The 23,817-nt window shown below is 42.2% G+C and overlaps 1 long non-coding RNA gene across 1 annotated transcript in view; it reads right to left on the reverse strand.

The window, feature by feature from the left end:
- Nucleotides 1-8,042: 8,042 nt before the first annotated feature.
- The window catches only part of LOC139551928 (uncharacterized), a 225,725-nt gene continuing 209,950 nt past the window's right edge, over nt 8,043-23,817 (reverse strand). Inside the window, exons 2-3 of the long non-coding RNA XR_011670333.1 lie at nt 8,873-9,032; nt 8,043-8,750 (exon numbers count right to left, since the gene is read on the reverse strand). This is a non-coding gene — a long non-coding RNA (uncharacterized lncRNA). The remainder of the gene's footprint in view (nt 8,751-8,872; nt 9,033-23,817) is intronic.

Here is a 23,817-nt window from a genome sequence, read left to right on the forward strand (position 1 = left end):
TACTTTTGTACCTGTTTCCTCCAGCAATTTTCACACCAAAGTATGTTAATCTCTAGGAGACAGAACGCATCTCCTTCCAGAGCGGTATGACGGCTGCGTTGACCCATGGTGTTTATACTTGCGTACTATTGCTTGTACAGATGAACGTGGTACCTTCAGGCGTTTGGAAATTGCTCCCAAGGATGAACCAGACTTGTGGATGTCTACAATTCTTTTTTCTGAGGTCTTGGCTGATTTCTTTTGATTTTCCCATGATGTCAAGCAAAGAGGCACTGAGTTTGAAGGTAGGCCTTGAAATACATCCACGGGTACAGGTACCTCCAATTGACTCAAATTATGTCAATTAGCCTATCAGAAGCTTCTAAAGCCATGACATCATTTTCTGGAATTTTCTAGGCTGTTTAGTTACCTTCGTGTATTCCCACTGGAATTGTGACACAGTGAATAATAAGTGAAATAATCTGTCTGTAAACAATTGTTGGAAAAATGACTTGTGTCATGCACAAAGTCGATGTCCTAACCGACTTGCCAAAACTATAGTTTGTTAACAATACATTTGTGGAGTGGTTGAAAAACAAGTTTTAATGACTCCAACCTAAGTGTATGTAAACTTCCGACTTCAAATGTACATAGGTTTTGAGTTGGTATCTTTAATGGATCATTTGATAAATATTATGTTTAATCATTATTAAACTGTCTACAAAGTCTGAGCAATTGTCTCAGAAACTGATTGGAGGGTGTCCACTTTTGGGTTACTTACCCTAACGATGTAACTATAAGGCTATTTTCTGGGAATTATGTCGTTATTATGTGCCTGATGTTTCGACTACAGACAATTGTAAATTGGGTTATTTGCGGGATTTCTTCGTCTTTTCAATAGCATTGGTATTGACTAAAATCTATGTTTTTGATTGTAATTCAACTATTGGTATGTTTTGCCTGTACAAATACGGCCGCCAGTGTTTGATTAAGATACAAACTGAACGTTTTAACAGCTTGCTTAGTTCAAATTGAAAGGCTAACTTATTCAACATAAATAGCGAGGCGATTTCAATGTAATACGTTGTCTGTTGCGTAAATGGTCTGCTGGAATAATATATTGAGAATGGAGTCGTATGTAAATAACTGAATCAAAGAAGAGGCAGTTACCTAAATCTAATGACTTCTATTAATAGCGGATAGGTAATTACGACAGTGCTGTGCCCACCGAAATGTTTTTTTTTCTTCTTATGGATTGACTGATGTATTTTATGAAGTTGGCGTGTTACATGTTACTTTTAAAGTCTTGGACATTTCATAAGTGTGAAGCTGAAGGAGAAGAGAAAGTTGTCAAGTTTGTTTTTAACCTTACGATAGAGGTAAGGGCTGAACGTTGTTGAGAATGGGAAATATAGTTTTTTCCTACTGGTAAGAATAGAAGAGTTATTCGTACTCGCTGGGCTATATCGAGCTGTAAGGATTCAGTGGGACATTTGCAGGTGAGGTCTGAATAGTTAAATCGAAAACGTTCTGTGATAATTTCTGATTACTGTTGCTGGGTTTTATAGTTTAGTTAATACCAGTGAATTTGAGCAGAAAGTGTATGTATTCTAACATTATAATCTGGTTCTATTACGTGGAACAGTGTCCAGTCATTAAAGTGGATTACAGGATAGTTTTCACTATTATGCTGATGAGACAGCACCAACCTTTTCAAGGTTCTAGATTTGTTAAACGACAGGTTTATATTTTTACTAAATTAATGCAACAGGTTGAAATTATTAGATTACCGGGAAGGATAAATGGTTCATTACGATGAGACATTGACTACATTTGTGACAGAAAAAAGTATTACATTTAAAGAGGTTACAGGAAACATCTAAGGTGAAATAGCTATTACTGTCACAACTTCCTTCGAAGTCGGTCCCTCTCCTTGTTCGGGCGGCGTTCGGCGGTCGACGTCACCGGCCTTCGAGCCACCGCCGATCCACTTTTCATTTTCCATTTGTTTTGTCTTAGTCTTACACACCTGGTTTCACTCACCCAATTACCTGTTTATTATTTAACCCTCTGTTCCCCATGTTTGTTTGTGAGTGATTGTTTATTGTATTTTCGGTCCGTTATGGTGTGCTCGTGATGTTACTTTGTACATTTGTCATTCTGAGTAAAAGTATGTTGATTACTCATATTTGCTGTCCTGCGCCTGACTCTCTACACCAGCTACACACAGGACCCTTACAATTACATATGTTGTTGGACATTGGTCTAGTAACTATACCAGGATCATTTTATATGATTATGGAAAAGAGAGACCAGTCATATAATATAATATGGGAGTGAATTGTTAGACTCGGTGGTGAGATACATGTTGTCGTGTCTAAGGGTAGCACGTGCTAAATTAAGCGCACATAAACGTTGGGGTAGATTGAAACAAACGATTAATGATTTGACGGAGTACAGTGGACTTATCATTATCATAAGGTTTTGTTTGTAGTTAGAACTTTTGGGTTGCTGAATCGGTGTCGTATAGTGAATGCTAACAACATGTTTTGTGGGGGTTTTCCAAGAAAATGGGGGTTTCCTTGTCTCTCTTTGAAATGTTTCCCAGAGCTGTGTACTAAATTAAATAATTTTTTGTTTGTTTTTACCTTAAGGTTTGCAAATACCCACACTCAACAAACTTGTTATGACTATTTGTTGGTGTTTTTAAAATACTATGTTTGATTTATTGTAAGTGTTCTATTTCCTTTGGGTTTGGTGAGTTTTCCATTTGTCTTAGTGCCGAGGTATCTTAATTGACTTTTTTGAAGTTTTTATTTTCTGAGTTTTTATTGAACACTTGAATTCTTTTGATAAGACATGTACTGAAAACTTACTGGAAACCTGGGATACAAAATGTATGACATGTTTGACTGTTTTTCATTAATTTGGCTAATATAGTAAGAAATACTTATTTGGAGGGTTTGTAGGACCTCTGACCTCTGTCCTGATCACCCTCACTGGAAAGCCATTTGGATAATGAATTTAAGGTAATTTGTAATACTGATTTGAAGGTAATTTGTGATATTGATAATGTGATGAAGTTTACAGTTCTTAGCCATATTTGTGATTTGAACCAACGGGAAGGAAAGGGCATTGCCATTAACTAAGGTTCAGCTGTCTTAAGTCTTTTTTACTATGACCATATGGGTATAGTTATTTTAATTTGATTTTGTTATTTGAAATTATTTTGTTTTATTTTTTGCCCACTAGTAGTGTTTTTGTTTTTTTACACATTACTCACATGTGGAGTTATGTGTCAAAATGGGGGAGGTAACAGTCCTCTGAGGTTTTGAATTGAAGTTTACACGCCTTGAGTGATATGTAGGAGTGTATTGAGTGGTATGTGAAGGAGTGTATTGTTGTGTTGTTTGTTCTGTTCTGTTTTGATACAAATCTCACCAGATTAGGTCTGCTGGATTGTTGGGATTTCTCCCGATGGGTTATAGGTCTAACTTCCTGATCCTGTGGCTCTGCGATGAAGTTGACAGTGTGATGGGGAGTATAAGCCAATTTGAAAAAATAGTTTCAGTTGAATGTGTTGTTAGTCTCTTTGACACTTGTTTAGACATTGGTATTAAGAAAACAATTGGTACAAGTAATTATTTATCATATAGTTAATGCTTGTCTGGATTTCCTGAATAAAAAATGTTCCTGAACTAAACTGTTGTTCTGATCTGTCCTCTCGAGGTTATCATGAAAGGTGACATCAGTCGGTGTCTTAATGCATGGAAGAGATAATTGGACCGAACAGTGTGTGTACCTCAAAACCCACTCTAACTCGCTGGAGAAGAGTGACAAAGGCGTTCAACACGGCCCTGTCCGCACCACTTCTACCGAGAGACCTGAGTCCTGAGCCAGCAACCTGTATGCAGCGTACGATCGGAGCTATCGACTGCTTTTCTCTCATGTCTTTTCTCTCAGGAGTGTGACAGGAGTCCACGTGGAGTGAGCATGGAGAGAGATCTGTTCCGAACTTCTCTTATGTTGCTGGTGTACTGGTTGACAAATAGAATAGACATAATGGGTGGTAAAGGGGGTGGCGGCTCAGGTAGGACATTGAAATTGGGACATTATCATGGGCCATCCACTTTGAACTGTAAAGCTATCTGAAGAAGACAATGAAGAAGACGTCAGAAGAATCGGTGCTTGATGGGTGTGTGTGTGGGGGGGGGAAACTGTGCCCAATAATGATTTAGACTTGTCTAAAATTGTTTATTTTGGGGTATCAGGTTGATTGTAGGGGTCTACACACTACATAAAATTATAGTAATTTAGATTAAGAATGCATTAAGATACTGATCTGTATTATAATCGTGATAAGAAAGTTAATAGTAGAGTTATAGGATAATTATACTGTACTTAATATAAATGTACATTCTGCCAATGTTGATGTGTTTTAAATGTATGGTTTTTGTCTTTGAGTGATAGGACCAATTTGAATCACTGAGCAATGTCATTGAACATTTGGGTTGGATAATTCATTTTGGCTTTGATTATGATTTGGAAACTGAATGATTTTTTTTAAACTGAAGGATTCATGCTAATAACTATACGAGTGAAGCAATTCATGTATTATGGATTTTTTGATTGCTGTTATGAACTAAAGATGTTGACACTATTCTCAGCATGAATGGGTGAATAATGGAGAGGGTGAACTTTGATCCGGAGAGTGAAACTGATCCTAATCTATTTGATCTATAGGCATTGCCTTATAAATAGTGGAATCATGATTCTTGTCTTGGGTCATGTTCATTAGGCACCAACAGAATACATTTTACTTAAAGCATGGGTCACCTCCTGGATCTTTCCGACAAGATATGCTAATTTTAGTTTCTGGGATGGAAATAGTTATTTCCACTCCATTGGAGTGTGATAGATAACTAAAGCTTATTTTATTAAAGTCCATTGTTGCATTGCATTATGCATAAAATATTTGCTTTTCATTGTCTATGAAGATATAGCGTTGAAACTCATAAACAATATGCATCTTTTGTTTTTCTTCAAGGGTTCATGCAGGTGACTGTGTATCATGACCTACCCAGACAAATTGGTAGAATGTTGAGAATATGTGTTGGAGGTTGAAATGGGAAACAGTGCTACGTTTCTTGGGAGAAGGCTTAGCCAGTGCTATAGCAGCCGGTCACATACAGGAATCCATGCAATGAGTTATTGCTTTTATGCTTCTTGGTTTATGAAGAATGTATGCATTTTCTACAAGTGAGTTAATGTTCTTTAATCTTGTAATTTTCTTTAAGTTGAGAGGACTCTCAAAATGGGGGCATGAAAGAGCAAAATTGCAAGATTATGTTATAATACATTTATTGCATCAAATGGTTTTGTTTTATGCAACAGAATAGAGGGTTCTTATAACTATATTGTGTCTGTGTGAACTGAGAGTGGGCCTCTGTGAGAACACTGACAGGAGATTTACGATGTCTTTGGGGATATCGCATTCCAGAGCATGAATTAATGTTTCTGTTCTGTAAGGTACCAGGGAGAGATGACTCCAGAGCCAGACCCTGGTCTCTACACAATGAGATACTGTCTGCTGTGAATTATTAGTATCTTTCACACAAATCTTAACCTTGTAACCCATTCCATACATCTGTTGGTTGTCATTAACATCCAGGAGGATGGACTTTGCTATAAAATGCCGTGGTTCAAACCAGCTCGTTGAGTTCTCAGTGATCACCTCCAGGGGTGATTACCAACCAGCTCCATTACTGCAGTAATTAAATAATAAAGTTGGATTCTTTTGAAGAAATCTAAGTCTCTCCTTTTGATTACAATAATTCCACCACAACACACACACACACACACACACACACACACACACACACACACACACACACACACACACACACACACACACACACACACACACACACACACACACACAATGTTAGCTTGATAAATCAAAGGGACGTTGTCTACTCTCATGTCAATTCAACAGTACACTATTGTTTTTATAATAACTTACTGGCAGCCAGTTTACTTTGGTTTAACAGTACATTACTTACAGTTGTAAAGGGAAATGCATTTAGGCCTATCTTCGTGGTGAACCTCTCGGTGGCAGTGTTGTAGAAGTCACAGCAGAACCCCATGTACATTATTTCATTCTGCATGCACACAGCAGGCCCACGGTTGTGTGGGAGACGCATCTCCAAGGCCTCCTTCGGTTCCATTTTCATACTGACACCAAAAGTCACACACACACAAACAGTAGCTGGTAGCAGTCCTCACACGCAGCACACAGGTAGGCAGCTCCATCCATTAGGGCATCCAGCCGATCGGAAAAAAGAATCATGCCACGCGAGTGCACTCCCATGCAGCCACACACATACAATCATTGTTGAAGCCAACTTGTAGAAGCCAAGGCTCGGGCCCAAATTGAGTGGCAGGAGAAGCCCCATTCCCATGACGTGCACAAAGCAAAAGTAAATGTCCAAGATCTGTAAAAGTCTGGGTAAAAAGTATTAATTGGTAATGACATTTAAGACACGTGGACAGTCCAGTACTCGCTGTTTGCCCGCCTGCCTGACAGCTAGCAGTGCGGGAGATGTGGTTGCCTGTCATGAATGAAGCCATGTCTTGTGGAAATCCTGTAAGCTGCCAATATTTAGCTTGTCCATTCACAGCGCGACTCTACAGGGTGCTGTTGGAGAGACGCATCTCTGGAGAGCTCCAGAAACGTTCCATCAAAAAAACTATCAACAGCCTCCCAAGTGATCTGAGAAACCTGCATGATGTAAAACGTGTCTATCTCCTTACATTGTCATACATTTTATCTCCAGCCAGTAGGCTACAGCAAAAGCCACATACTCGTTCTACCATATCCTATATCTATCTGATTTATGTTAGATACAAAAATAAACACTTAAAATGATATATATTTTATGATTTCGATCTTGTCTCATCACTGCAACTCCCCAATGGGCTCGGGAGGCGAAGGTCGAATTATGGCGCTCAGAAACACACTTCTTAACACCTGCCCGCTTAACCCGGAAGCCAGCCGTACCAATGTGTCGGAGGAAACACCGTTCAGCTGACGGCTGATGTCAGCCTGCAGGCCCCTGGCCTGCCACAAGGAGTCGCTACAGCGCGATAAGCCAAGTAAAGCCCCCCCCGGCCAAACCCTCGCCTAACCCAGACGACACTGGGCCAATTGTGCGCCGCCCTATGGGACTCCCGATCACGGCCGGTTGTGATACAGCCCGAGATCAAACCCGGGTCTGTAGTGATGCCTCTAGCACTGTGATGCCGTGCCTTAGACTGCTGGGAGGCACCAGCAATTAAAATGTTGACCTGAATACAATGTGTTATGTTTGGGTAAATCCAATACAACACATTACTGAGTACCGCTCTTTATATTTTCAAGCATAGCGATGACTGCATCATGTTATGGGTATGCTTGTAATCGTTAAGGACTGGGGAGTTTTTTTTAGGATAAAAAAGAAATGCAAATGATCTAAGGACAGGCAAAATCCTAGGGAAAAGCCTGGTTGTCTGCTTTCCACCAGACACTGGAAGATTAATACATTTTCCAGCTGGACAATAACCTAAAACACAAGTCCAAATATACACTGGAGTTGCTTACCAAGAAGACAATGAATGTTCCTGATTGGCCAAGTTACAGTTTTGACTTAAATCTGCTTGAAAATCTATCGCAAGACTTGAAAATGGTTGTGTGGCAATGACCAGCAACCAATTTGACAGAGCTAGAAGAATTTTGAAATGATCCAATTGGCAAATATTGTACAATCCAGGTGTACAAAGCTCTTAGAGACTTACAGCTGTAATCACTGCCAAAGGTGATTATAACATGTATTGACTCAGGGGTTTGAATACTTATGTATTATAGATATGTTTCATTTCCAATACATTTGAAAATTTTTCTCAAAACATGTTTTCACTTCATCATTATGGGGTATTGTGTGTAGATAGGTGAGAAAAAGCAGTATGAATACTTTTTGAAGGCACTGTATTCATAGATTTTTATTATTTAAGATATACTGTTCATTGGATGCCGTGTTCACTTGAAAAAAGGTTTGTGGAAAAGTACTGTAAATGATTTTGTGTGTGAAAAATGTATCAGGTAACGAGAGCCAATGCTGGTCATCTGGATCCACAAGCAACGACAAATAATATCCAGTCAAATCTTATTTTCACGTACTTGCAGGCTTCTAACACAACATAATGGCAACAAATGTGACACAGCTAATAATCAAATAAGTAACAGGAAAATAATCAAATATATCACATTGTAAATATATAACATACTAATAAAAATACTAATGCAGGTAAAATAAGAAATACATCAAAATAGGATTTAAAAAAATTGCCTATATGGATATAGTATAGACATTGTTTGCCCATGTGCATAGTGAGTGGAATAAGGTACAGCGTAGTAGAGCGTATAATTATATGAAAGCATATACATTAGTAGTGTGGTAAGGTGACATAACTATTGCATTGTTCCGGTAGACAAAAGGGATTTCAGTCTGTACAGAATTTGAATAAATGTTTAGTGTTTTGGTAGGGTGCAGTAGTCCGCCCAGGGTTCAGCTGTTGGAACAGTCTTGTGGCTTGGGTGTAGAGGCTAGCTTTGAGACAGGTGGTCCGAGAGTTGATGTTGACATTCCCTGCAGAGGTTCACTCTCCGCCTTCACAATCGGAGGCTCCTTTCAGGTAACTGTGGCATTCCGGGATGCAGTTCTTCCCAATGGCTCCTATACACAATTAAAGAACATTGAGTTACATTTGAATTGCAAATGGTCTTACAAATGAGTTCAGGAATTGACTTACAAGTAGAGAAAACAAGTATAACACATTGAACAATATCAAGACTTACTGTGAAGAATGATCTAATGAAACAAGTCCCTGAAACAGGCCTTATCTCCTGGCCCAGTTCAGGTTGTGGTGATGGTAAGACGGTTTGGCAGAACGCAAGGTAGCATCCACCACACTATCGACTTCAGGTTCTTGGCACCCATTACAGACAGAAACCTTAGCTACAAAATGCAAGAGAAGTATTAGACATGACACACTATGTTAACATATTTCCAAACCCTTATATTTTATATAAATTTTTTTGTGACAGTCTGTAAAGACAGATTGCAGATATTCCCAATAACTATTTACATTGAAGTTGGTAACAGTTATGTTTTTAACTTCCGGTCTGCAGCCCAAACTTGGCACCATTGGCCTGTTGTAGTGTCTCATTCCTGGCCCCGTTTGAAACAATAACGTTACATTGAAATGAAGTAACTACTCTGCAAAAAAGAACAGATAAGAAAAGTCTCATCTAGGCTAAGGCTATCACATCCACATGATGCTGTGGTGAATACAATGCTGGAGCAGGCCATCGCCTTAATTGAAAGACAAACCAGATTAGTTACATGAAAAAGTCATTTTTTTTCTACTAACTACTAACTAAAACTACTAACTAACGATGGAAAGCAGTAACGTTAATTACTTGAGCAAACAAATGTTTCATTCCAATCTGGAACAGAGATGGTACTGCGGTGGAAAGCGGATGTTTTACGGGCACCTGACCAACCTCTTCTATTCTGTGTGTTTTTTGATTATTGCTGATTTTAAACTTTTTTGTACATAATGTCTCCACTGAAGAAACTGAAGATCTCGTACAATGCTGTGTACTACCCCCAAGCCATAATAGCTACATTGACCCCCCTTTGCACTCTCTTTTGACTCATCACACACTTGCTGCTACTGTTTACTTTCTATCCTGTTGCCTAGTCACTTTACTCCAACCCATTTGTAAAAATTAGAGGTCGACCGATTAATTAGGGACGATTTCAAGTTTTCATAACAATCTGAAATCTGTATTTTTTATATATATATTTTTTTACACCTTTCTTTAACTAGGCAAGTCAGTTAAGAACACATTCTTATTTTCAATGACGGCCTAGGAACGGTGGGTTAACTGCCTTGTTCAGGGGCAGAACGACAGATTTTTACCTTGTCAGCTCAGGGATTCAATCTTGCAACCTTACAGTTAACCACCTGCCTCACGAGGAGCCTGCCTGTTACGCGAATGCAGTAAGAAGCCAAGGTAAGTTGCTAGCTAGCATTAAACTTATCTTATAAAAAGAAATCAATCAATCAATCATAATCACTAGTTATAACTACACATGGTTGATGATATTACTAGTTTATCTAGCGTGTCCTGCGTTGCATATAATCGATGCGGTGCACATTCGCGAAAAAGGACTGTCGTTGCTCCAAGGTGGACCTAACCATAAACATCAATGCCTTTCTTAAAATCAATACACAGAAGTATATATTTTTAAACCTGCATATTTAGCTGAAAGAAATCCAGGTTAGCAGGCAATATTAACCAGGTGAAATTGTGTCACTTCTCTTGCGTTCATTGCACGCAGAGTCAGGGTATATGCAACAGTTTGGGCCGCCTGGCTCATTGCGAACTAATTTGCCAGAATTTTACGTAATTATGACATAACATTGAAGGTTGTGCAATGTAACAGGAATATTTAGACTTATGGATGCCACCCGTTAGATAAAATACGGAACGGTTCAATATTTCACTGAAAGAATAAAAGTTTTGTTTTCGAGATGATAGTTTCCGGATTCGACCATATTAATGACCTAAGGCTCGTATTTCTGTGTGTTATTATGTTATAATTAAGTCTATGATTTGATAGAGCAGTCTGACTGAGCGATGGTAGGCACCAGCAGGCTTGTAAGCATTCATTCAAACAGCACTTTCGTGCGTTTTGCCAGCAGCTCTTCGCAATGCTTCAAGCATTGCGCTGTTTATGACTTCAAGCCTATCAACTCCCGAGATTAGGCTGGTGTAACCGATGTGAAATGGCTAACTAGTTAGCGGGGTGCGCGCTAATAGCGTTTCAAACGTCACTCGCTCTGAGACTTGGAGTAGTTGTTCCCCTTGCTCTGCATGGGTAACGCTGCTCCGAGGGTAGCTGTTGTCGATGTGTTCCGGGTTCGAGCCCAGGTAGCGGCGAGGAGAGGGATGGAAGCTATACTGTTACACTGGCAATACTAAAGTGCCTATAAGAACATCCAATAGTCAAAGGTATATGAAATACAAATCGTATAGAGAGAAATAGTCCTATAATTCCTATAATAACTACAACCTAAAACTTCTTACCTGGGAATATTGAAGACTCATGTTAAAAGGAACCACCAGCTTTCATATGTTCTCATGTTCTGAGCAAGGAACTTAAACGTTAGCTTTCTTACATGGCACATATTGCACTTTTACTTTCTGCACCAACACTTTGTTTTTGCATTATTTAAACCCAATTGAACATGTTTCATTATTTATTTGAGGCTAAATTGATTTTATTTATGTATTATATTAAGTTAAAATAAGTGTTCATTCAGTATTGTTGTAATTGTCATTATTACAACAAAATAAATAAAAAATCGTCCGATTAATCAGTATCGGCTTTTTTTGGTCCTCCAACAATCGGTATCAGTATTGGCGTTGAAAAATCATAATCGGTCGACCTCTAGTACAAATCTTCCTTGATTACCTCGTACCCCTGCACATCGACTCGGTACTGGTACCCCATGTACAGTGCATTCGGAAAGTATTCAGACCCCTTGACTTTTTCAAATTTTGTTACATTACAGCCTTATTCTAAAATGGATTGAAACTGAAATATCACATTTGCATAAGTATTCAGACCTTTTACTCAGTACTTTGTTGAAGCACCTTTGGCAGCGATTACAGCCTCGAGTCTTCTTGGGTATGACGCTACAAGCTTGGCACACCTGTATTTGGGGAGTTTCTCCCATTCTTCTCTGCAGATCCTCTCAAGCTCAGTCACGTTGGATGGGGAGCGTCGCTGCACAGCTATTTTCAGGTCTTTCCAGAGATGTTCGATCGGGTACAAGTCCGTGCTCTAGCTGGGCCACTCAAGGACATTGAGACTTGTTCCGAAGCCACTCCAGCATTGTCTTGGCTGTGTGCTTAGGGTCGTTGTCTTGTTGGAAGGTGAACCACCTTTACCACAGGTGGATTCCAATCAGGTTGTTGAAACATCTTAAGGATGATCAATGGAAACAGAATGCACATGAACTCAATTTCAAGTCTCATAGCAAAGGATACTTATGTAAATAAGGATTTTCTGATATATAAATATATATTTTTAACTGTTTTTCGCTTTGTCATTATGGGCTATTGTGTGTACATTGATGAGTACATTTCTTTTTATAATCATTTTAGAATAAGACTGTAACATAACAAACTGTGGAAAAAGTCAAATGGTCTGATGACTTTCCGAATGCGCTAGCCAAGTTATTGTCACTCGTTGTGTATTTACTCCTTGTGTTATCTTTCTATTATTTTTCCATTGTTCTCTCTGCATTGTTGGGAAGGGCCCGTAAGTAAGCCTTTCACTATTAGTCTACACCTGTTGTTTACCAAGCACGTGACAAATAACATTTGATTTGATTTGGTGAATGAACAGATGAGAAAACAAAAACAATTTTTATTTTTTCAAATGTGTTGGTTTGAGAAATACCAAAAAATTGCTAGCTAGCTAGCTAACAATGTCTATTGTCTCTGGCGAATGATCCACTCTGACATTAGTCTCTTTGCATCATTTAAAATCCATTCTAGCGAATTGGTGCTCCATCTGTCTACACTGAGTATACAAAATATTAAGAACACCTGCTCTTTCCATGACATAGACCGATGAGGTGAATCCGGGTGAAAGCTATCAAATCAAATCAAATGTTATTTGTCACATGCGCCGAATACAACAGGACCTTACAGTGAAATGCTTACTTACTAGCCCTTAACCAACAATGCAGTTTTAAGAAAAATACCTAAAAAAAAGTAAGAAATAAAAAGTACCAAATAATTAAAGAGCAGCAGTAAAATAACAATAGTGAGGCTATGTACAGGGGGTACCGGTACAGAGAGCTATGACCCCTTATTGATGTCACTTGTTAAATCCACTTCAATCAGTTTTGATGAAGTGTTGGAGACAGGTTACAGAAAGGATTTTTAATCCTTGAGACAATTGAGACATGGAATGTGTATGTGTGCCATTCAGAGCGTGAATACTTTTTTTTTTCAAGTGGGTGAGACGGTTTAGGCACTGGCATTTATTGCTAGAAAGGAAAAACGTAGGCAATTTCCTGCATAATCAATATGTCATTATAATATAGATAGATGTATCTATCTAGCTGACAATCTAAAACACAATACATTTGGATAATGCATTTAAAATAACAAAACATTATATTCATTGTGGTCCTCTTCAATACATGTTTCAAAAATTAACAAACCACCTAGTGGGACCAGGCTACACAGTAGACCTAACCTACTAGGCATGTTTGGGTAACACATATAACACATAACAAAACAAAGGACAGGACGACATTGTCATAGCCATAGAGTATGACTGCTTCAGTAGATCAGCTCCTAAACTGAGTTAAACGATGGTTCGATGATGGTGATTCCAGATGATGGCGATGCAGTTGATGCCAAGATGATGTTGATACCAGATGATGGCGATGCAGTTGGCTTTGCTGGTGCTGATGTTTCTAACTAAGGGTTGTTTCTGGATGAGACCTATTAAGACCAGAAGTCACCATGCAACACCCATACACTGTGTGTTCCTCTCCTTGACCAGTAGGTGGTGCAATCGAGCTATTCAGTCCAATCGCGTTCATCTTTAACTCATCCACACAATCACAACTTCCGTCTGGGACTGAACTGGGACTGCAAGTCTGCTGCTGCAGTTTGCCCTGTCTCACTGACACTCACTGTTCTTTACTGGCTGTAAAGAGAGAGACCTCAGACTTGCTCTCTCAGGTCTTAGTTTGTCTCAGAGGAAACAGAAAGAAGGAATAACAGCAGAGAAGTAGAATAGCGTGCTCTTGAATCCAACTAGAAACGGTAATCCACCCCAAAGTAGTCTACGTATTGTTAACCATAGTAAATGGTATTTAAAACATTGTTTTCTTGTTAAAAGTGTTGTTCACTGGGAAACTCATTGGCGCCCCTTGATTATATTTCACCTTATTCGGCAGAACTCTACCCATTTCCTATAAATAACCTCATTGGATGTCTCTGTCTGTGTTGTTTGTGCTGCAGTGAACAATGACAGTTTTGCTGTAGAAGCTATACTTGGATACCAAACCACACGTGGGGTAAATATCTTTGTCTTTCCCCCAACAGAAACAAGGCCGTATATACCCTGAGCAACCAACCTAGTTCTCTCTCTCTCTCTCTCTCTCTCTCTCTCTCTCTCTCTCTCTCTCTCTCTCTCTCTCTCTCTCTCTCTCTCTCTCTCTCTCTCTCTCTCTCTCTCTCTCTCTCTCTCTCTCTCTCTCTCTCTCTCTCTCTCTCTCTCTCTCTCTCTCTCTCTCTCTCTCTCTCTCTCTCTCTCTCTCTCTCTCTCTCTCTCTCTCTCTCTCTCTCTCTCTCTCTCTCTCTCTCTCTCTCTCTCTCTCTCTCTCTCTCTCTCTCTCTCTCTCTCTCTCTCTCTCTCTCTCTCTCTCTCTCTCTCTCTCTCTCTCTCTCTCTCTCTCTCTCTCTCTCTCTCTCTCTCTCTCTCTCTCTCTCTCTCTCTCTCTCTCTCTCTCTCTCTCTCTCTCTCTCTCTCTCTCTCTCTCTCTCTCTCTCTCTCTCTCTCTCTCTCTCTCTCTCTCTCTCTCTCTCTGGCCAATTTTCCTTGTTTTACTATCCTAAACCACACACAGCTCATTTGCTAAACTTTAGCTCTGTGTGCTATTACAGGTCTACAATAACCCCAAACCCCCTCTCCAGGTCCTAAGGTACTGTACACCTGATACTATGTATGAATGAGTGCTAATGCATACAGCAGTGGTGCCGTTCCACTGATCCATGTGGTTGTGAAATTGAATTGTGTCCTTAATTATAAAAGGTAAACAACATGGGAACAACCGATTCATTCATCGGTATCATCACAATCCATTTCCATGTATTCAATACAAAGGTTGGTTTCCTCATAGTTTTTTGTAGACTTTCCATTGGCGCACCCAAACACAATCCACAATAGAAATAAGGACAGGTGAATACAATGGAGGACCACAACTGATATGAATGTAAAGGCCTAAATCCACACCAAAGCAAAGCTCTTTAATGGAAGGTCACAATGTTGGAGATGATGACTTAGGCGTAACCCATAGTTATGTAGAAGTTACCCAACTTCATTCTCTGCATGTCCACAATATTGTAAACAAATCATAACAATTAGACAGCCCCCATTGCCTAGATCTTTCCATATATTGTACATGGTATGACACTGATGGGATGATTTAGAATTTTGTGCAGTAGTATTTACTGATTTGCCAGAAACAGTCAACACAATTGCACACATTTCTCTTCTGATGAAAACAATGTGTTAATATTCTGTGAACTGAACACTTAACAGTGAATTATGTATTCATTATGTATATGCATATTTGCTCAGTATGTGCTAAGTGTGTGCTGATGAGTCTATTTTGTGCTCCGATGCAATGTCATAATTTGATTAGCAAGACGAGCTATTCACTAATTAATCGCAAATTGCATTATGTGTTGGTAACAGCTGTCGGTGTATTCTCTAACTTAATTCACAGATTGTTTTGTAGTACTGGGTGCAATATGCTCAGAATAAGTTTAGAGACGCCATTTTCCAAGGTTTGGAGAAGGTTGTTATGAGTTATCTAATCATGACATGGCTTTCTGTTCTCTTTCTCTGCTCAGCAAAGACCTTGTATCATTCTAGTGCTTCTTTCACCTGAAGTCCAAATGTCACTTTTTCAGTTGCTCGAGAGAAAAAAATGTGGCCTGTCAAGGAAATGCAAAGGTCTTCATTCTATTAACTGCAGACGACTCCTTGTCCAGTTTGAAAAAGGAAGGGTCATGGAAATCATCATAAAATGTTTATTTTTATTTTTTTATAGTTGTGCAATACAATATCTTAATGGTTGGAATTTGGGCAATCTGTGTCCACACAGAACCATTTATTCATGTTCTAGGCTAGGGTAATGTGGCTCAAGAGGTAATAACTCTGACATATATTATCCAGAAAGCCATTTCTTGTCTGCCTATGGGCATGGACACAATGCTAAAATCCACTGTAAACTTGGATTTATCGATCCAACTTCGCAATTACACCCCTGGATCGTGATGACTGATGTGTCCAGTAGTAAAACTGGACACCCAAACACCTGTGAGCCTTGCTGCTCTCCGACACAACGCACAGCTGCACCTTGGAAATGTGAAATTAAATAGTGAAAGACAACATTTTATTGATCTAGGATGCAAGAACCTTAGAGTCTGTCTGGCTTCAGAGAATCTCTGCAGTCATTGATGTCGTTGAGAGAGTGTCTAGACCAGTGTGTGCTGCTGAGGGGAGAACGGCTCATAATGATTTCCAGAACGGAACAAATTGAATGGCATCAAACACCTGGAAACCATGTGTTTGATGTATTTAATACCGTTCCACTGATTCCGCGAGCCCATTCTTCCCAATTAAGGTGCCATCAACCTGCTGTGGTCTAGACAGTGCACCATAACACTGCTGTCTCCTCCACCTTTTCCCAGTCTCGTTTATTAGCTTTGTGTCTAGGAGACGCAAGAGCAAGGATCTCAAACTCTTACCCTGGAGAGCTACTGGGTAGGCAGGCTTTAACGCACCTTTTTCAAATGTTCAACTAATCGTTCTCGACCATTAGCAGAATCGGATGTGTTAGTGTACTAGCAGGGGAACAAATAACACAGTTGAACATTTGGACCTTGACAGTCCCATCGTGAGTGCCAACATCAGCTGGAAATCCACCTGCTGTGTCATTTTGACATACTTGTCATTTTGACGAGGTCCCTCGCCATTCACAGCTCTCTCCTCAGAAGTTGCCAACTGTGCGAGAAGAAATTGTCTGGGACTCAGATAAAAAATAAAGTGTGAATGAGTATTTTCAGAACTGTTGTCACTGGAGGTCCAATTTGTCTTTCATTTGAAGGACCAGAAAGAAAGGGAAAAAGGCTGAAAAGAAGCCAATTACGCATGGAAATGAATAGGCATGAAAGTTATTGACCTATAAAATGTGCAGGAGAGTAGGCCACAATGGCCTTCCGACTGCACTGTGGCAGACCATTAAATTGATAGACCGTTCACTCAGGCATAATAGACACAAAAGAGATGATTGTGTAGCAAGGTAATGTTTTTCCTCTCATATAAGGTACTGCTGGGTTGAATAACTGCAATGCTAATTATGTCTAGCCCCAGTGGTGGAAAAAGTACCCAACTGTCATACTAAAAGTAAAAATACCTTGATAGAAAATGACTCGAGCAAAAGTAAAAGTCAGCCAGTAGAATTCTACTTGATTAAAGTCCAAAAGTATTTGGTTTGAAATATACTTAAGTATCAAAAGTAAAAGTAAAAATAGTTTTAAATTCCTTATATTAAACAAACCAGATGGCACCATTTTCTTGTTTTTTTATTTATGGAAAGCCACGTGCTTTACACCAACATTCAGACATAATTTACAAACTAAGCATGTGTGTTAGTGAGTCCGCCAGATCAGAGGCAGTAGGGATGACCAGGGATGACCCTGTCCTGCTAAGCATTCAAAATGCAACAAGTACTTTTGGGTGTCAAGGAAAATGTATGTGTAACGGCTGTCGCTCTCCTCATCCTCGGATGAGGTGAGGAGAGAAGGATCCTCAGACCAAAACGCAGGCTTTGGGAAATAAGCCATCTTTATTATAAATTACGATGGCACACGAAACGAAACAAAACACTTTCCAAACTACAAAATAACAAAACGACGTTGACGAGACCTGAACATAAACTTACATAACTAAACATAAACTTACGTACAGGTAACAGACGACATCGAAACGAAACGAACAACCGAAACAATCCCGTATGGTGTAAGACATAACACAGACACAGGAGACAATCACCCACAACGAACACTGTGACAACGCCTACCTAAATATGACTCTTAATTAGAGGAACGCCAAACACCTGCCTCTAATTAAGAGCCATACCAGGCAACCCAAAACCAACACAGAAACAGAAAACATAGAATGCCCACCCAACCTCACGTCCTGACCAACTAACACACAAAAACTAACATAAATAGGTCAGGAACGTGACAGTACCCCCCCCACAAGGTGCGAACTCCGGACGCACCAGCACAAAATCTAGGGGAGGGTCTGGGTGGGCATCTAACCACGGTGGTGGTTCAGGCTCGGGGCGCGGTTCCCACCCCACCATAATCCATCCTAACTTCCTCCCTCCAAGAATGTCCACCCTCTTTTGACCCCCACAAAATTCCCTTAACAACATATCTAATAGGGACAACCCCGGGACAGAGAGATAAATCAAGAAAGAGGGATAGATAAGAATATAGAGATAGATGAAGATAGAGAGGGAGATTAGGATAGAGGGGCAACTCCGGACTGAAAGGCAGCTCCGGACAGAGAGACAGCTCTGGACTGATGGGCAGTTCTGGGTATCCAGCCTTTTCAGGCTGAAGGGCAGCTCATGGCTGACTGACGAATCTCGATGCTCATGGCTGGCTGACGGCTCTCGACGCTCATGGCAGGCTGACGGCTCTCGACGCTCATGGCAGGCTGACGGCTCTCGACGCTCATGGCAGGCTGACGGCTCTCGACGCTCATGGCAGGCTGACGGCTCTCGACGCTCATGGCAGGCTGACGGCTCTCGACGCTCATGGCAGGCTGACGGCTCTCGACGCTCATGGCTCTCTGACGGCTCTCGACGCTCATGGCTCTCTGACGGCTCTGGCTGCTCATGGCTCTCTGACGGCTCTAGCTGCTCATGGCTCTCTGACGGCTCTGGCTGCTCATGGCTCTCTGACGGCTCTGGCTGCTCATGGCTCTCTGACGGCTCTGGCTGCTCATGGCTCTCTGACGGCTCTGGCAGATCCTGTCTGATTGGCGGCTCTGGCAGATCCTGTCTGGTTGGCGGCTCTGGCAGATCCTGTCTGGTTGGCGGCTCTGGCAGATCCTGTCTGGTTGGCGGCTCTGGCAGATCCTGTCTGGTTGGCGGCTCTGGCAGATCCTGTCTGGTTGGCGGCTCTGGCAGATCCTGTCTGGTTGGCGGCTCTGGCAGATCCTGTCTGGTTGGCGGCTCTGGCAGATCCTGTCTAGTTGGCGGCTCTGGCAGATCCTGTCTGGCGGGCGGCTCTAGCGGCTCCTGTCTGGCTGACGGCTCTAGCGGCTCCTGTCTGGCGGATGGCTCTGTAGGCTCATGGCAGACGGGCGGCTTTGCAGGCTCATGGCAGACGGGCGGCTTTGCAGGCTCCTGGCAGACGGATGGCTCAGATGGCGCTGGGGAGACGGATGGCTCAGATGGCGCTGGGGAGACGGATGGCTCAGATGGCGCTGGGGAGACGGATGGCTCAGATGGCGCTGGGGAGACGGATGGCTCAGATGGCGCTGGGGAGACGGATGGCTCAGATGGCGCTGGGGAGACGGATGGCTCAGATGGCGCTGGGGAGACGGATGGCTCAGATGGCGCTGGTGAGACGGATGGCTCTGGCCGGATACGGCGCACTGTAGACCTGGTGCGTGGTGCCGGAACTGGAGGCACCGGGCTAAGGACACGCACCTTCATACTAGTGCGGGGAGCAGGAACAGGGCATACTGGACCCTGGGGACGCACATTAGGCCTAGTGCGTGGGGCCGGAACTGGTGGTACCGGACTGGGGACACGCATCTCAGGGCTAATGCAGGGAGCAGCAACAGGATGCACAGGACTCTGGAGACGCACAAGAGGCTTAGTGCGTGGTGCCGGAATTGGTGATACCGGGCTGGAGACACGCACCATAGGACGAGTGCGTGGAGGAGGAACAGGGCTCTGGAGACACACTGGAAGCCTGTTACGTGGTGTAGGCACTGGTGGCACTGAACTGGGGCGGGGAGGTGGCGCCGGAAATACCGGACCGTGCAGGCGTATTGGCTCCCTTGAGCATTGAGCCTGACCAACCTTACCTGGTTGAATGCTCCCCGTTGCCCGACCAGTGGGGGGAGGTGGAATAACCCGCACCGGGCTATGTAGGCGAACCGGGGACACCATGCGTAAGGCTGGTGCCATGTAAACCGGCCCGAGGAGACGCACTGGTGGCCAGATATGTAGGGCCGGCTTCATGACATCCGGCTCAATACTCAATCTAGCCCTGCCAGTGCGGGGAGGTGGAATAACCCGCACCGGGCTATGCACACGTACAGGAGACACCGTGCGCTCTACTGCGTAACACGGTGTCTGCCCGTACTCTCGCTCTCCACGGTAATTACAGGGAGTAGGCGCAGGTTTCCTACCTGACCTCGCCACTCTCCCTTTAAGCCCCCCCCAAAGAAATTTTTTGGGTTTTCCCACAGGCTTCCTACCGCTTCGTCGTGCTGCCTCCATTCGCCGGTATCCCTCCTCGCACTGCGCCAGAGAATCCCAGGCGGGCTCCGGCACTCTCCCTGGGTTGATCGCCCACCTGTCGATCTCCTCCCACGTAGTGTAGCCCAGATCCTTTGTAGGTTCCCTTTCCTGTCTCCGAGCTAGCTCCTCATATCGCCGCCTCTCTGCTTTCGCTGCCTCCAGCTCAGCTTTGGGGCGGTTATATTCTCCTGGTACCTCCCGGTCTAAAATTTCCTCCCATGTCCATGAATCCTTGTATTTCTCCTGTTGCCGCTGGTCATGCCGCTTGGTCCTATGGTGGGTAATTCTGTAACGGCTGTCGCTCTCCTCATCCTCGGATGAGGTGAGGAGAGAAGGATCCTCAGACCAAAACGCAGGCTTTGGGAAATAAGCCATCTTTATTATAAATTACGATGGCACACGAAACGAAACAAAACACTTTCCAAACTACAAAATAACAAAACGACGTTGACGAGACCTGAACATAAACTTACATAACTAAACATAAACTTACGTACAGGTAACAGACGACATCGAAACGAAACGAACAACCGAAACAATCCCGTATGGTGTAAGACATAACACAGACACAGGAGACAATCACCCACAACGAACACTGTGACAACGCCTACCTAAATATGACTCTTAATTAGAGGAACGCCAAACACCTGCCTCTAATTAAGAGCCATACCAGGCAACCCAAAACCAACACAGAAACAGAAAACATAGAATGCCCACCCAACCTCACGTCCTGACCAACTAACACACAAAAACTAACATAAATAGGTCAGGAACGTGACAGTATGGAGTAAATAGTACAATATTTTCTTAAGGAATGTAGTGAAGTAAAAGTTGTTAAAAATATAAATAGTAAATTAAAGTACAGATACCCCATAAAACTACTTAAGAAGTACTTTAAGGTATTTTTACTTAAGTACTTTACACCACTGTCTAGCACTTGACATGTATTAGCTGTTTTATAACATGTATGTAACAAAGTGTCGGTTTCAGTCCATTCCCAGCAAACCACAACTGGTTCTGTGAATGTTCCCAGAACATTTCATTACATTGCAGTGGGAAAAGTATAAGAACATTCCCCCCAAAAGTTCTAATAACACAAAATCTGTACAGTTGTGTTTATGATTATTCAATGTTTGTATTAGGGTGAAAAAACGTTCCTCTAACGTTGCAAGACTGTTAATAGAACATAATTTTTAATGTTCTTTTACATTTTCAAAGCATTTCATTATGTTGTGAGAACAGTGTGGTGACTTTACAAGAGATACTGTTGTGCTGACATTCATAAAATGTTGGTATTAACATTGGCAAAACATTCCCCTAATATTGCAACATTTTTCACAGAACACATTTTTTCTGTTGTTTAAAAGTTCCCAAGCATGTCATAAGGATTGTGGGAACAGTGTGGGGACATTACTACATATATAAACTAAGCAAAAAAAGAAACATCCCTTTTTCAGGACCCTGTCTTTCAAAGATAATTAGTAAAAATCCAAATAACTTCACAGATCTTCCCGTGCTTGTTCATTGCACCATAAACAATAAATGAACATGCACCTGTGGAACAGTCGCTAAGACACTAACAGCTTACAGACGGTAGGCAATTATGGTCACAGTTATGAAAACTTAGGACACTAAAGAGGCCTTTCTACTGACTCTGAAAAACACCAAAAGAAAGATGCCCAGGGTTCCTGCTCAGGGACCCTCAGGTACAGGATGGCAACAACAACTGCCCGAGTTACACCAGGAACGCACAATCCCTCCTCAGTGCTCAGACTGTCCGCAATAGGCTGAGAGAGGCTGGACGGAGGGCTTGTAGGCCTGTTGTAAGGCAGGTCCTCACCAGAAATCACCGGCAACAACATCACCTATGGGCACAAACCCACCGTTGCTGGACCAGACAGGACTAGCAAAAAGTGCTCTTCACTGACGAGTCGCGGTTTTGTCTCACCAGGGGTGATGGTCGGATTCGTGTTTATCGTTGAAGGAATGAGCGTTACACCGAGGCCTGTACTCTGGAGGGGGATCGATTTGGAGGTGGAGGGTCCGTCATGGTCTGGGGCGGTGTGTCACAGCATCATCGGACTGATTGCAGGCAATCTCAACGCTGTGCATTACATCCTCCTCCCTCATGCGGTAACCTTCCTGCAGGCTCATCCTGACATGACCCTCCAGCATGACAATGCCACCAGCCATACTGCTCGTTCTGTGCGTGATTTCCTGCAAGACAGGAATGTTAGTATCCGGCCATGGCCAGCAAAGAGCCCGGATCTCAATCCCATTGAGCACGTCTGGGACCTGTTGCATCGGAGGGTGAGGGCTAAGGCCATTCCCCCCAGAAATGTCCAGGAACTTGCAGGTGCCTTGGTGGAAGAGTGGGGTAACATCTCACAGCAAGAACTGGCAAATCTGGTGCAATCCATGAGGAGGAGATGCACTGCAGTACTTAATGCAGCTGGTGGCCACACCAGATACTGACTGTTACTTTTGATTTTGACCCCCTTTGTTCACCGACACATTATTCCATTTCTGTTAGTCACATGTCTGTGGAACTTGTTCTGTTTATGTCTCAGTTGTTGAATCTTGTTATGTTCTGTCATGTTTTGTCATTGATTATCATGTCTTGTCCCTGTGCTTCCCTTCTATTCGTTTCCCTCTGCTGGTCTTATTAGGTTCTTTCCCTTTTTCTATCCCTCTCTCTCCCCCTCCCTCTCTCCCTCTCTCGCTCTCTCTCTCTCTATCGTTCCGTTCCTGCTCCCAGCTGTTCCTCATTCTCCTAACTACCTCATTTACTCTTTCACACCTGTCCCCTATTTTGCCCTCTGATTAGAGTCCCTATTTCTCCCTCTGTTTTCCGCTTCTGTCCTTGTCGGATCCTTATTTGATGTTTGCTGTTCTGTGTCCTTGTTCCGCCCTGTCGTGTTTTTGCCTTCTTCAGATGCTGCGTGTGAGCAGGTGTCTATGTCAGCTACGGCCTGTGCCTTCCCGAAGCGACCTGCAGTCTGTGGTCGCGTCTCCAGTCGTTCCTCTCTACTGACGAGAGGATTTCAGTTTTCCTGTTTTGGATTTACCTAAGATAATATCCAGGAGTATCGTTTTTTGTTTAAGACTGGAATAAAGACTCTGTTTCTATTAAGTCGCTTTTGGGTCCTCATTCACCAGCATAACATGTTCATACAAATATTTACACATGTTAAGTTTGCTGAAAATAAACACAGTTGACAGAGAGAGGACGTTTTTTTTGATGTTGCTGAGTTTAGGTTCCCAAAACACACAATATATCCAGTTATGATGACAGTTTGTATTAGGGTGCACAAAATATTCCATCAATGTTCTTCCTATGTTCCTTGCATGATTTCTTTG

This window comes from Salvelinus alpinus, chromosome 24, assembly GCF_045679555.1.
Source record: "Salvelinus alpinus chromosome 24, SLU_Salpinus.1, whole genome shotgun sequence".
Lineage (NCBI taxonomy): Eukaryota > Metazoa > Chordata > Actinopteri > Salmoniformes > Salmonidae > Salvelinus > Salvelinus alpinus.